Source organism: Chiloscyllium plagiosum, unplaced genomic scaffold, assembly GCF_037043375.1.
Source record: "Chiloscyllium plagiosum isolate Xiang-an unplaced genomic scaffold, Cpla_swu_hap1 HiC_scaffold_27, whole genome shotgun sequence".
Taxonomy (NCBI): Eukaryota; Metazoa; Chordata; class Chondrichthyes; order Orectolobiformes; family Hemiscylliidae; genus Chiloscyllium; species Chiloscyllium plagiosum.
The window spans coordinates 48550763-48562631 of NW_028270165.1; the positions used below are offsets into that span (position 1 = coordinate 48550763).

General features: G+C 47.1%; 4 non-coding genes across 4 annotated transcripts; all 4 read left to right on the forward strand.

Annotated features, from left to right (window-relative positions):
• The first annotated feature begins 360 nt into the window (after positions 1 to 360).
• On the forward strand, positions 361 to 432 carry trnae-uuc (transfer RNA glutamic acid (anticodon UUC)). The gene has a single exon. It is a non-coding gene; the product is annotated as a tRNA-Glu (tRNA).
• Positions 433 to 2875: 2443 nt separating this feature from the next.
• On the forward strand, positions 2876 to 2949 carry trnan-guu (transfer RNA asparagine (anticodon GUU)). The gene has a single exon. It is a non-coding gene; the product is annotated as a tRNA-Asn (tRNA).
• Positions 2950 to 5417: 2468 nt separating this feature from the next.
• On the forward strand, positions 5418 to 5489 carry trnae-uuc (transfer RNA glutamic acid (anticodon UUC)). Its single transcript has one exon. It is a non-coding gene; the product is annotated as a tRNA-Glu (tRNA).
• A 2443-nt stretch (positions 5490 to 7932) lies between these two features.
• Positions 7933 to 8006, forward strand: trnan-guu (transfer RNA asparagine (anticodon GUU)). The gene has a single exon. It is a non-coding gene; the product is annotated as a tRNA-Asn (tRNA).
• The last annotated feature ends 3863 nt before the right edge of the window (positions 8007 to 11869 follow it).

The window sequence follows — 11869 nt, forward strand, 5'->3', positions numbered from 1 at the left end:
CTGGGGTTGAATTTATCCGAGGCGAAAGGTGGGCGTGCTTCCTTCAGGCATCGGGTGGGGAGTGAGCGGCGATGGAGGAGGCCCAGGACCTGCATGTTCTCGGCAGAGTGGGAGGGGGGTTGAAATGTTGGGCCGGAGGGTGATGGGGTTGATTGCTGCGGGTGTCGTGGAGATGTTCCCTCAAGCGCTGTGACTTGACACTGCGAGGAGTCTCCAGTCTCCCCAATGTAGAGGAGACCGCATCGGGAGCAATGGATACAAGCAATGACATTGGTGGAAGCCTTCTCACGATCGTGGCCCAGGTTCGATTTCCGGGCAGGGAAGCAATTTACATTAGAGCTGTGAGGTGGCACTGCTGTCTCCCTGGTGGTCTAGTGGTTAGGATTCGGCGCTTTCACCGCTGCGGCCCGGGTTCGATTCCCGGTCAGGGAAGTGTTTCTCTGTGAATCGTTTGCCTACCCATTCTCCTTAAATGCGCTGTACAGTTCCTTATTGGCCTTCGTCGTTACTGGCTACTGCAGTGTGTCGTGCCTCGTTGAAATAGTGTCCTGATTCAGCTTGTTTTTATGTGTAGGGATCATTGCTTCTGTAGCTAAGTACTTGATTCGTGTGTGTTGTTTTCCTGTCGACGCTGTTTTGAATTTACCATTGACTGCTCGCTCTACTGTGACATCTAGGAATGGCACTTTGTTGTTGTTCTCCTCTTTTGTGAATTTTATGCCAGTAAGGATATTGTTGATGGTGTTGTAGGTTTCCTCTAATTTACTTCATTTTTTGATGACAAAAGTGTCATCACTGTGGCGGACACAAAGTTTGGTTTGGATCGTTGGAAGGGCTGTTGGTTTGAGACTGCATTATTGCTTCTGCTAGGAATCCTGATACTTGTGGTTTCATGGGTGTTTCGTTGATTTGTTTGAGGCTTGTTACTGAATATGAAGTGGGTGGTTAAGGCACAGTTCCACGAGCTGGATAGTGCTATCTTTGCTGATGAAGTTGGTGCTGTATTTGTGTCTTTGGTTCTTCGAGTAGTGTCTCCAGTTTTCTTTGGCCACGTTGATGTTAATGGATGTGAACAGGGCTGTTATGTCAAAGGACATCATTATTCCATCCTCTTCTAACTTAGTGTCTTTGGTGTTCAGGAATTCTTGGATGGAATAAATGGAGTGGCGTGAATCTTCGACTTGGTGTTCTAGTCTTCAGTGGAGGCCTTTGACTAGTCTGTATATTGGTGTTCCAAGTAGTGAGACTATGGCCTGAGGGGGGCTCCTGGTTTGAAGAGGAGGAGAACAACAACAAAGTGCCATTCTTAGATGTCACAGTAGAGCGAACACTCAACAGTGAACTTCAAACTAGCGTCTACAGAAAAACAACACACGCAAACCAAGTGCTTAACCACAGAAGCAATCATCCCAACACCCACAAACGAAGCTGCATCAGGACATTATTTCAATGAGCCACTACACACTGCATATAGAGGATTATAAAATCATGAGGGATACGGATGAGGTGAACAGCAGGTGTCCTTTCCCTCAGCTGGGGTTTTCAGGATCAGGGAGCAAATATTTTGAGGTGAGTAGAGAAAGATTTTATAAAGACAGGACAAGGATCGTTTTTTAAGAGAGTGGCCTGAGTGCAGAATGAATGTCCAGAAGAAGTCATAGAGTCATAGAGATGTACAGCACAGAAACAGACTGTTTGGTCCAACTTGTCCATGCCGACCAACTATCCCAAAACAATCTAGTCCCACCTGACAGCGCACGGCCCCATATCCCTCCAAACCCTTCCTATTCATACACCTAACCAAATGCCTTTTAAATGTTGCAATCGTACTAGACTTCACCACTTCCTCTGGCAGTTCATTCAATAAACGTACAATCCTCTGCGTGAAAACGTTGCCCCTTAGATCTCTTTTGTATCTTTCCCCTCTAATGCTAAACCCATGCCCTCTCGTACTGGACTCCCCCACCCCAGGGAAAAAGACTTTGTCTATTTATCCTATCCATACCCCTCATGATTTTATACACGCAGAGTTACAACGTTTGGATAAGTACATGAATATGAAAGGTTCGAAGGTTTATGGGCAAACACTGGTAGGTGGGACGAGTTTAGTTTGAGAACATACTCAGCATGGACGAGTTGGATGAAGGGTCTGTTCAGTGCTGTCATACTCTGTGACTGACCTGTACTGGTCTTAAAACCATTTTCTTACCTCCCCCCATAACAATCCACTTCTTTGTTGTTCAAAACTCAGATGAATTTAGCCTTGAATATGTTCAATGACCCCACTTCTGAACTGAATTCCTCTTCGTAATATACCACTTGCCTCGCTCATTGCCTGCTGCATCTGCCCGACAACTGGCATTGACTGGAATGGAGGGACTCTGACACCCCTTTACACATCCACACATCATTCCTGATGAAGGGCTTGTGCCCGAAACGTTCACTGTCCTGCTCCTCAGATGCTGCCTGACCTGTTCTGCTTTTCCAGTGCCACATTTTTCGACTTTCACCTCTAGTCCTCACTTTCTCCACATTCCAATATATCACCATTTAAACAATGCACTGCTTTTTTTTAAACAGCCAAGGCTATAACAACACATTGTGGCACTGCACTTGCCATGTGTTTGCCAATTGAGATACAGACCTGGACCAACTTCGGGAAGAGGCAAAACACTGAGTTCTGAACAAAAACGGTAGCACACTCAAAACGTCGGCTCTGTTTACCTTTCCACGGATGCAGCTCGACCCGTTGGCTTTCTGCAGTATTCGCCGTGTTTGAACTGATAGAAGACAATGGTAATTCTGGGCGGGAAGGTTAAATTGTTAATTGAATAGTAGCTTCCTCAACGAGACTGTGCGGGCGCTGGGCGGACCTGTCTCTGTGGCGCAATTGGTCAGCGCGTTCGGCTGTTAACCGGAAGGTTGGTGGTTCGAGACCACCCGGAGACGGGGCGTTTGCTGTTCACGCTCCTACTGCTTTCTTGGCTGCAAAGATGCGCGTTTTGAATGGTGTCAGGAAAATGTTTCCCAAACGGAAATCTTTTCCACTGAGGAAGCACAAAGGGGTTTCTGAATTGATTGAATTTCTAACGTAAAGGAATGCGGATGCTGACAGTCCGAGACAGAAAGCGAAACTGCTGGAGCAACTCAGTAGTTTTGGATGTTCCTGGATGAGGTAAAAAAAGTTCTGAAATGTCTCTGATTCTCTTTCTACAGATGCTGCCTGACCTGCTGAGTTGCTCCTGCAATTTCTGGTTTTGCTTTTAACTGAACGTCCATTTCATCTTTCGGGATGAAGCACCCAGAATCGCCATTTGCAGATATTTAACCCTTTCGAAAACTGTGAAGTGATTGGACTCAAACAAACTCTGCAATGATTTACTCTTTCTCAGCTCCACGGGCAGAGAGACCTGCGAAATGAAGCTGTCAGTGTGGTTCTGTATTGGTGGGCAGAGTGGTGAATGCGATGGACATGAAATCCATTGCGGGTTCCCCACGCAGGTGTGAACCCTGCCGACTACAGTTGAGAACTGTCGTCAGAAAGAAAGGGAGATTGTTTCACGGATTTTTAAAGATGCAAATCAGTGGAGGGGTTTAAATATTTCAATCACATTGGGACTGATCGGGAATCTGCAACCCACTGCCTGTCAGGGTGGAACAAGCAGATATCCCCAGAGCTGCTTTTGAGGATATGAGCCAAGTGTTTGGAAATGAGACTAGAACAGTGAGGGGCGTGAAGTCGTGGTCGAAATGAGGCAGGCACCTGAGGACAAAGGTGTTTTATTTGCCAGTGAAAGATACTGCTTCACAAAGTTGGGTCGATGGAAGGGAAGCAGTGATGGTGATTATCTTTGGCTGTTCACCTTGTGAATGTTCCCATTGCTGTGCATGTCCGTATAACGTCAGAACTCTGCAGCATGGCGGCGTCAGGTCCGCACAGTGCCAGGGGCGCAATGGATGACGCATGTGACTCCACCTACATGTTTGAAATGCAGCTCACAGCTTCTTCACACACCCCAATTAATCTTTCTCATTGTCCTGAAGCCGGCATACGGTTTGAATTCCTGATCTGCAGGAACGAGACTCTTTTCACTGTCTCGCGTCAGTAAGTGTCACTGAGAACATCAGAGTCACGTCACAGCGCTGTCAGAGGAGGGGAAGCTGAAAGAGCCCCACACGCTGCTCACGGGCACATTTCACTTTCCCCAACTCACCGCCCCAACCACTGCGGCTCCTGGGAGTGGAAAGGGAAGAAACGCCAAAACCCAGTCTCAGCTTTGTAAATCTTCAGGAAATAAGAACACTGCTTATCCCTTCCGGTCTTCCATCCTGGCCTGACAGCGTTGATTTTAAATGGCTGTCCAGTTAGTGCCGATTCGTTTTGGCTGAAAAAATCTTCCTTATCTCATCCCAGCATTTCTTGCCACAGAGAACTGTGCGGCAGAGTTCATGTATTTCCTTGTATGGTATTTTGTAAATAACATTCGTTTGCGGGTTGTTTGTATAGGGTATTTAAGGTTCACTAGCCGTTGTTTAATGCTGAGAGGGTTGAGTTATCTGGAAATCATTTCACAGATGTCTTTAATGTAAAGTAATGTGGCTAGGGTTTCTGCAGACGTTGTGTCTGCTAGTGTCAGTTTGTTGATGTGAAATCGTCACACTGGGTTTATTGGGTAGGCAAAAGTGGGGACTGCAGATGCTGGAAACCAGAGTTTAGATCAGAGTGGTACTGGAAAGGCACAGCAGGTCAGACAGCTTCCGAGGAGCAGGAAAATCGACATTTCGGGCTTAAGCCCTTCATCAGGAATAGAGGCAGGACGCTTCCAGGGATGGCGAGATAAATTGGGGGGTGCTGGGCCGAAGGTAGCAAAGAGTACAATAGGTGAATGGGGGTGGGGATGGAGGTGACAGGTCAGAGAGGAGGGTGGAGCGAACAGTTGAGAAGGGAGATTGGCAGGTAGGACAGGTCATGAGGACAGCGCTGAGCTGGAAGATTGGAACTGAGGTAAGGTGGGGGGAGGGGAAATGAGGAAACTGGTGAAGTCCACATTGATGTCCTGGGGTTGAATTTATCCGAGGCGAAAGGTGGGCGTGCTTCCTTCAGGCATCGGGTGGGGAGTGAGCGGCGATGGAGGAGGCCCAGGACCTGCATGTTCTCGGCAGAGTGGGAGGGGGGTTGAAATGTTGGGCCAGAGGGTGATGGGGTTGATTGCTGCGGGTGTCGTGGAGATGTTCCCTCAAGCGCTGTGACTTGACACTGCGAGGAGTCTCCAGTCTCCCCAATGTAGAGGAGACCGCATCGGGAGCAATGGATACAAGCAATGACATTGGTGGAAGCCTTCTCACGATCGTGGCCCAGGTTCGATTTCCGGGCAGGGAAGCAATTTACATTAGAGCTGTGAGGTGGCACTGCTGTCTCCCTGGTGGTCTAGTGGTTAGGATTCGGCGCTTTCACCGCTGCGGCCCGGGTTCGATTCCCGGTCAGGGAAGTGTTTCTCTGTGAATCGTTTGCCTACACATTCTCCTTAAATGCGCTGTACAGTTCCTTGTTGGCCTTCGTCGTTACTGGCTACTGCAGTGTGTCGTGCCTCGTTGAAATAGTGTCCTGATTCAGCTTGTTTTTATGTGTAGGGATCATTGCTTCTGTAGCTAAGTACTTGATTCGTGTGTGTTGTTTTCCTGTCGACGCTGTTTTGAATTTCCCATTGACTGCTCGCTCTACTGTGACATCTAGGAATGGCACTTTGTTGTTGTTCTCCTCTTTTGTGAATTTTATGCCAGTAAGGATATTGTTGATGGTGTTGTAGGTTTCCTCTAATTTACTTCATTTTTTGATGACAAAAGTGTCATCACTGTGGCGGACACAAAGTTTGGTTTGGATCGTTGGAAGGGCTGTTGGTTTGAGACTGCATTATTGCTTCTGCTAGGAATCCTGATACTTGTGGTTTCATGGGTGTTTCGTTGATTTGTTTGAGGCTTGTTACTGAATATGAAGTGGGTGGTTAAGGCACAGTTCCACGAGCTGGATAGTGCTATCTTTGCTGATGAAGTTGGTGCTGTATTTGTGTCTTTGGTTCTTCGAGTAGTGTCTCCAGTTTTCTTTGGCCACGTTGATGTTAATGGATGTGAACAGGGCTGTTATGTCAAAGGACATCATTATTCCATCCTCTTCTAACTTAGTGTCTTTGGTGTTCAGGAATTCTTGGATGGAATAAATGGAGTGGCGTGAATCTTCGACTTGGTGTTCTAGTCTTCAGTGGAGGCCTTTGACTAGTCTGTATATTGGTGTTCCAAGTAGTGAGACTATGGCCTGAGGGGGGCTCCTGGTTTGAAGAGGAGGAGAACAACAACAAAGTGCCATTCTTAGATGTCACAGTAGAGCGAACACTCAACAGTGAACTTCAAACTAGCGTCTACAGAAAAACAACACACGCAAACCAAGTGCTTAACCACAGAAGCAATCATCCCAACACCCACAAACGAAGCTGCATCAGGACATTATTTCAATGAGCCACTACACACTGCATATAGAGGATTATAAAATCATGAGGGATACGGATGAGGTGAACAGCAGGTGTCCTTTCCCTCAGCTGGGGTTTTCAGGATCAGGGAGCAAATATTTTGAGGTGAGTAGAGAAAGATTTTATAAAGACAGGACAAGGATCGTTTTTTAAGAGAGTGGCCTGAGTGCAGAATGAATGTCCAGAAGAAGTCATAGAGTCATAGAGATGTACAGCACAGAAACAGACTGTTTGGTCCAACTTGTCCATGCCGACCAACTATCCCAAAACAATCTAGTCCCACCTGACAGCGCACGACCCCATATCCCTCCAAACCCTTCCTATTCATACACCTAACCAAATGCCTTTTAAATGTTGCAATCGTACTAGACTTCACCACTTCCTCTGGCAGTTCATTCAATAAACGTACAATCCTCTGCGTGAAAACGTTGCCCCTTAGATCTCTTTTGTATCTTTCCCCTCTAATGCTAAACCCATGCCCTCTCGTACTGGACTCCCCCACCCCAGGGAAAAAGACTTTGTCTATTTATCCTATCCATACCCCTCATGATTTTATACACGCAGAGTTACAACGTTTGGATAAGTACATGAATATGAAAGGTTCGAAGGTTTATGGGCAAACACTGGGAGGTGGGACGAGTTTAGTTTGAGAACATACTCAGCATGGACGAGTTGGATGAAGGGTCTGTTCAGTGCTGTCATACTCTGTGACTGACCTGTACTGGTCTTAAAACCATTTTCTTACCTCCCCCCATAACAATCCACTTCTTTGTTGTTCAAAACTCAGATGAATTTACCCTTGAATATGTTCAATGACCCCACTTCTGAACTGAATTCCTCTTCGTAATATACCACTTGCCTCGCTCATTGCCTGCTGCATCTGCCCGACAACTGGCATTGACTGGAATGGAGGGACTCTGACACCCCTTTACACATCCACACATCATTCCTGATGAAGGGCTTGTGCCCGAAACGTTCACTGTCCTGCTCCTCAGATGCTGCCTGACCTGTTCTGCTTTTCCAGTGCCACATTTTTCGACTTTCACCTCTAGTCCTCACTTTCTCCACATTCCAATATATCACCATTTAAACAATGCACTGCTTTTTTTTAAACAGCCAAGGCTATAACAACACATTGCGGCACTGCACTTGCCATGTGTTTGCCAATTGAGATACAGACCTGGACCAACTTCGGGAAGAGGCAAAACACTGAGTTCTGAACAAAAACGGTAGCACACTCAAAACGTCGGCTCTGTTTACCTTTCCACGGATGCAGCTCGACCCGTTGGCTTTCTGCAGTATTCGCCGTGTTTGAACTGATAGAAGACAATGGTAATTCTGGGCGGGAAGGTTAAATTGTTAATTGAATAGTAGCTTCCTCAACGAGACTGTGCGTGCGCCGGGCGGACCTGTCTCTGTGGCGCAATTGGTCAGCGCGTTCGGCTGTTAACCGGAAGGTTGGTGGTTCGAGACCACCCGGAGACGGGGCGTTTGCTGTTCATGCTCCTACTGCTTTCTTGGCTGCAAAGATGCGCGTTTTGAATGGTGTCAGGAAAATGTTTCCCAAACGGAAATCTTTTCCACTGAGGAAGCACAAAGGGGTTTCTGAATTGATTGAATTTCTAACGTAAAGGAATGCGGATGCTGACAGTCCGAGACAGAAAGCGAAACTGCTGGAGCAACTCAGCAGTTTTGGATGTTCCTGGATGAGGTAAAAAAAGTTCTGAAATGTCTCTGATTCTCTTTCTACAGATGCTGCCTGACCTGCTGAGTTGCTCCTGCAATTTCTGGTTTTGCTTTTAACTGAACGTCCATTTCATCTTTCGGGATGAAGCACCCAGAATCGCCATTTGCAGATATTTAACCCTTTCGAAAACTGTGAAGTGATTGGACTCAAACAAACTCTGCAATGATTTACTCTTTCTCAGCTCCACGGGCAGAGAGACCTGCGAAATGAAGCTGTCAGTGTGGTTCTGTATTGGTGGGCAGAGTGGTGAATGCGATGGACATGAAATCCATTGCGGGTTCCCCACGCAGGTGTGAACCCTGCCGACTACAGTTGAGAACTGTCGTCAGAAAGAAAGGGAGATTGTTTCACGGATTTTTAAAGATGCAAATCAGTGGAGGGGTTTAAATATTTCAATCACATTGGGACTGATCGGGAATCTGCAACCCACTGCCTGTCAGGGTGGAACAAGCAGATATCCCCAGAGCTGCTTTTGAGGATATGAGCCAAGTGTTTGGAAATGAGACTAGAACAGTGAGGGGCGTGAAGTCGTGGTCGAAATGAGGCAGGCACCTGAGGACAAAGGTGTTTTATTTGCCAGTGAAAGATACTGCTTCACAAAGTTGGGTCGATGGAAGGGAAGCAGTGATGGTGATTATCTTTGGCTGTTCACCTTGTGAAAGTTCCCATTGCTGTGCATGTCCGTATAACGTCAGAACTCTGCAGCATGGCGGCGTCAGGTCCGCACAGTGCCAGGGGCGCAATGGATGACGCATGTGACTCCACCTACATGTTTGAAATGCAGCTCACAGCTTCTTCACACACCCCAATTAATCTTTCTCATTGTCCTGAAGCCGGCATACGGTTTGAATTCCTGATCTGCAGGAACGAGACTCTTTTCACTGTCTCGCGTCAGTAAGTGTCCCTGAGAACATCAGAGTCACGTCACAGCGCTGTCAGAGGAGGGGAAGCTGAAAGAGCCCCACACGCTGCTCACGGGCACATTTCACTTTCCCCAACTCACCGCCCCAACCACTGCGGCTCCTGGGAGTGGAAAGGGAAGAAACGCCAAAACCCAGTCTCAGCTTTGTAAATCTTCAGGAAATAAGAAAACTGATTATCCCTTCCGGTCTTCCATCCTGGCCTGACAGCGTTGATTTTAAATGGCTGTCCAGTTAGTGCCGATTCGTTTTGGCTGAAAAAATCTTCCTTATCTCATCCCAGCATTTCTTGCCACCAGAGAACTGTGCGGCAGAGTTCATGTATTTCCTTGTATGGTATTTTGTAAATAACATTCGTTTGCGGGTTGTTTGTATAGGGTATTTAAGGTTCACTAGCCGTTGTTTAATGCTGAGAGGGTTGAGTTATCTGGAAATCATTTCACAGATGTCTTTAATGTAAAGTAATGTGGCTAGGGTTTCTGCAGACGTTGTGTCTGCTAGTGTCAGTTTGTTGATGTGAAATCGTCACACTGGGTTTATTGGGTAGGCAAAAGTGGGGACTGCAGATGCTGGAAACCAGAGTTTAGATCAGAGTGGTACTGGAAAGGCACAGCAGGTCAGACAGCTTCCGAGGAGCAGGAAAATCGACATTTCGGGCTTAAGCCCTTCATCAGGAATAGAGGCAGGACGCTTCCAGGGATGGCGAGATAAATTGGGGGGTGCTGGGCCGAAGGTAGCAAAGAGTACAATAGGTGAATGGGGGTGGGGATGGAGGTGACAGGTCAGAGAGGAGGGTGGAGCGAACAGTTGAGAAGGGAGATTGGCAGGTAGGACAGGTCATGAGGACAGCGCTGAGCTGGAAGATTGGAACTGAGGTAAGGTGGGGGGAGGGGAAATGAGGAAACTGGTGAAGTCCACATTGATGTCCTGGGGTTGAATTTATCCGAGGCGAAAGGTGGGCGTGCTTCCTTCAGGCATCGGGTGGGGAGTGAGCGGCGATGGAGGAGGCCCAGGACCTGCATGTTCTCGGCAGAGTGGGAGGGGGGTTGAAATGTTGAGCCGGAGGGTGATGGGGTTGATTGCTGCGGGTGTCGTGGAGATGTTCCCTCAAGCGCTGTGACTTGACACTGCGAGGAGTCTCCAGTCTCCCCAATGTAGAGGAGACCGCATCGGGAGCAATGGATACAAGCAATGACATTGGTGGAAGCCTTCTCACGATCGTGGCCCAGGTTCGATTTCCGGGCAGGGAAGCAATTTACATTAGAGCTGTGAGGTGGCACTGCTGTCTCCCTCTTGGTCTAGTGGTTAGGACTCGGCGCTTTCACCGCTGCGGCCCGGGTTCGGTTCCCGCTCAGGGAAGTGTTTCTCTGTGAATCGTTTGCCTACCCATTCTCCTTAAATGCGCTGTACCGTTCCTTATTGGCCTTCGTCGTTACTGGCTACTGCAGTGTGTCGTGCCTCGTTGAAATAGTGTCCTGATTCAGCTTGTTTTTATGTGTAGGGATCATTGCTTCTGTAGCTAAGTACTTGATTCGTGTGTGTTGTTTTCCTGTCGACGCTGTTTTGAATTTACCATTGACTGCTCGCACTACTGTGACATCTAGGAATGGCACTTTGTTGTTGTTCTCCTCTTTTGTGAATTTTATGCCAGTAAGGATATTGTTGATGGTGTTGTAGGTTTCCTCTAATTTACTTCATTTTTTGATGACAAAAGTGTAATCACTGTGGCGGACACAAAGTTTGGTTTGGATCGTTGGAAGGGCTGTTGGTTTGAGACTGCATTATTGCTTCTGCTAGGAATCCTGATACTTGTGGTTTCATGGGTGTTTCGTTGATTTGTTTGAGGCTTGTTACTGAATATGAAGTGGGTGGTTAAGGCACAGTTCCACGAGCTGGATAGTGCTATCTTTGCTGATGAAGTTGGTGCTGTATTTGTGTCTTTGGTTCTTCGAGTAGTGTCTCCAGTTTTCTTTGGCCACGTTGATGTTCATGGATGTGAACAGGGCTGTTATGTCAAAGGACATCATTATTCCATCCTCTTCTAACTTAGTGTCTTTGGTGTTCAGGAATTCTTGGATGGAATAAATGGAGTGGCGTGAATCTTCGACTTGGTGTTCTAGTCTTCAGTGGAGGCCTTTGACTAGTCTGTATATTGGTATTCCAAGTAGTGAGACTATGGCCTGAGGGGGGCTCCTGGTTTGAAGAGGAGGAGAACAACAACAAAGTGCCATTCTTAGATGTCACAGTAGAGCGAACACTCAACAGTGAACTTCAAACTAGCGTCTACAGAAAAACAACACACGCAAACCAAGTGCTTAACCACAGAAGCAATCATCCCAACACCCACAAACGAAGCTGCATCAGGACATTATTTCAATGAGCCACTACACACTGCATATAGAGGATTATAAAATCATGAGGGATACGGATGAGGTGAACAGCAGGTGTCCTTTCCCTCAGCTGGGGTTTTCAGGATCAGGGAGCAAATATTTTGAGGTGAGTAGAGAAAGATTTTATAAAGACAGGACAAGGATCGTTTTTTAAGAGAGTGGCCTGAGTGCAGAATGAATGTCCAGAAGAAGTCATAGAGTCATAGAGATGTACAGCACAGAAACAGACTGTTTGGTCCAACTTGTCCATGCCGACCAACTATCCCAAAACAATCTAGTCCCACCTGACAG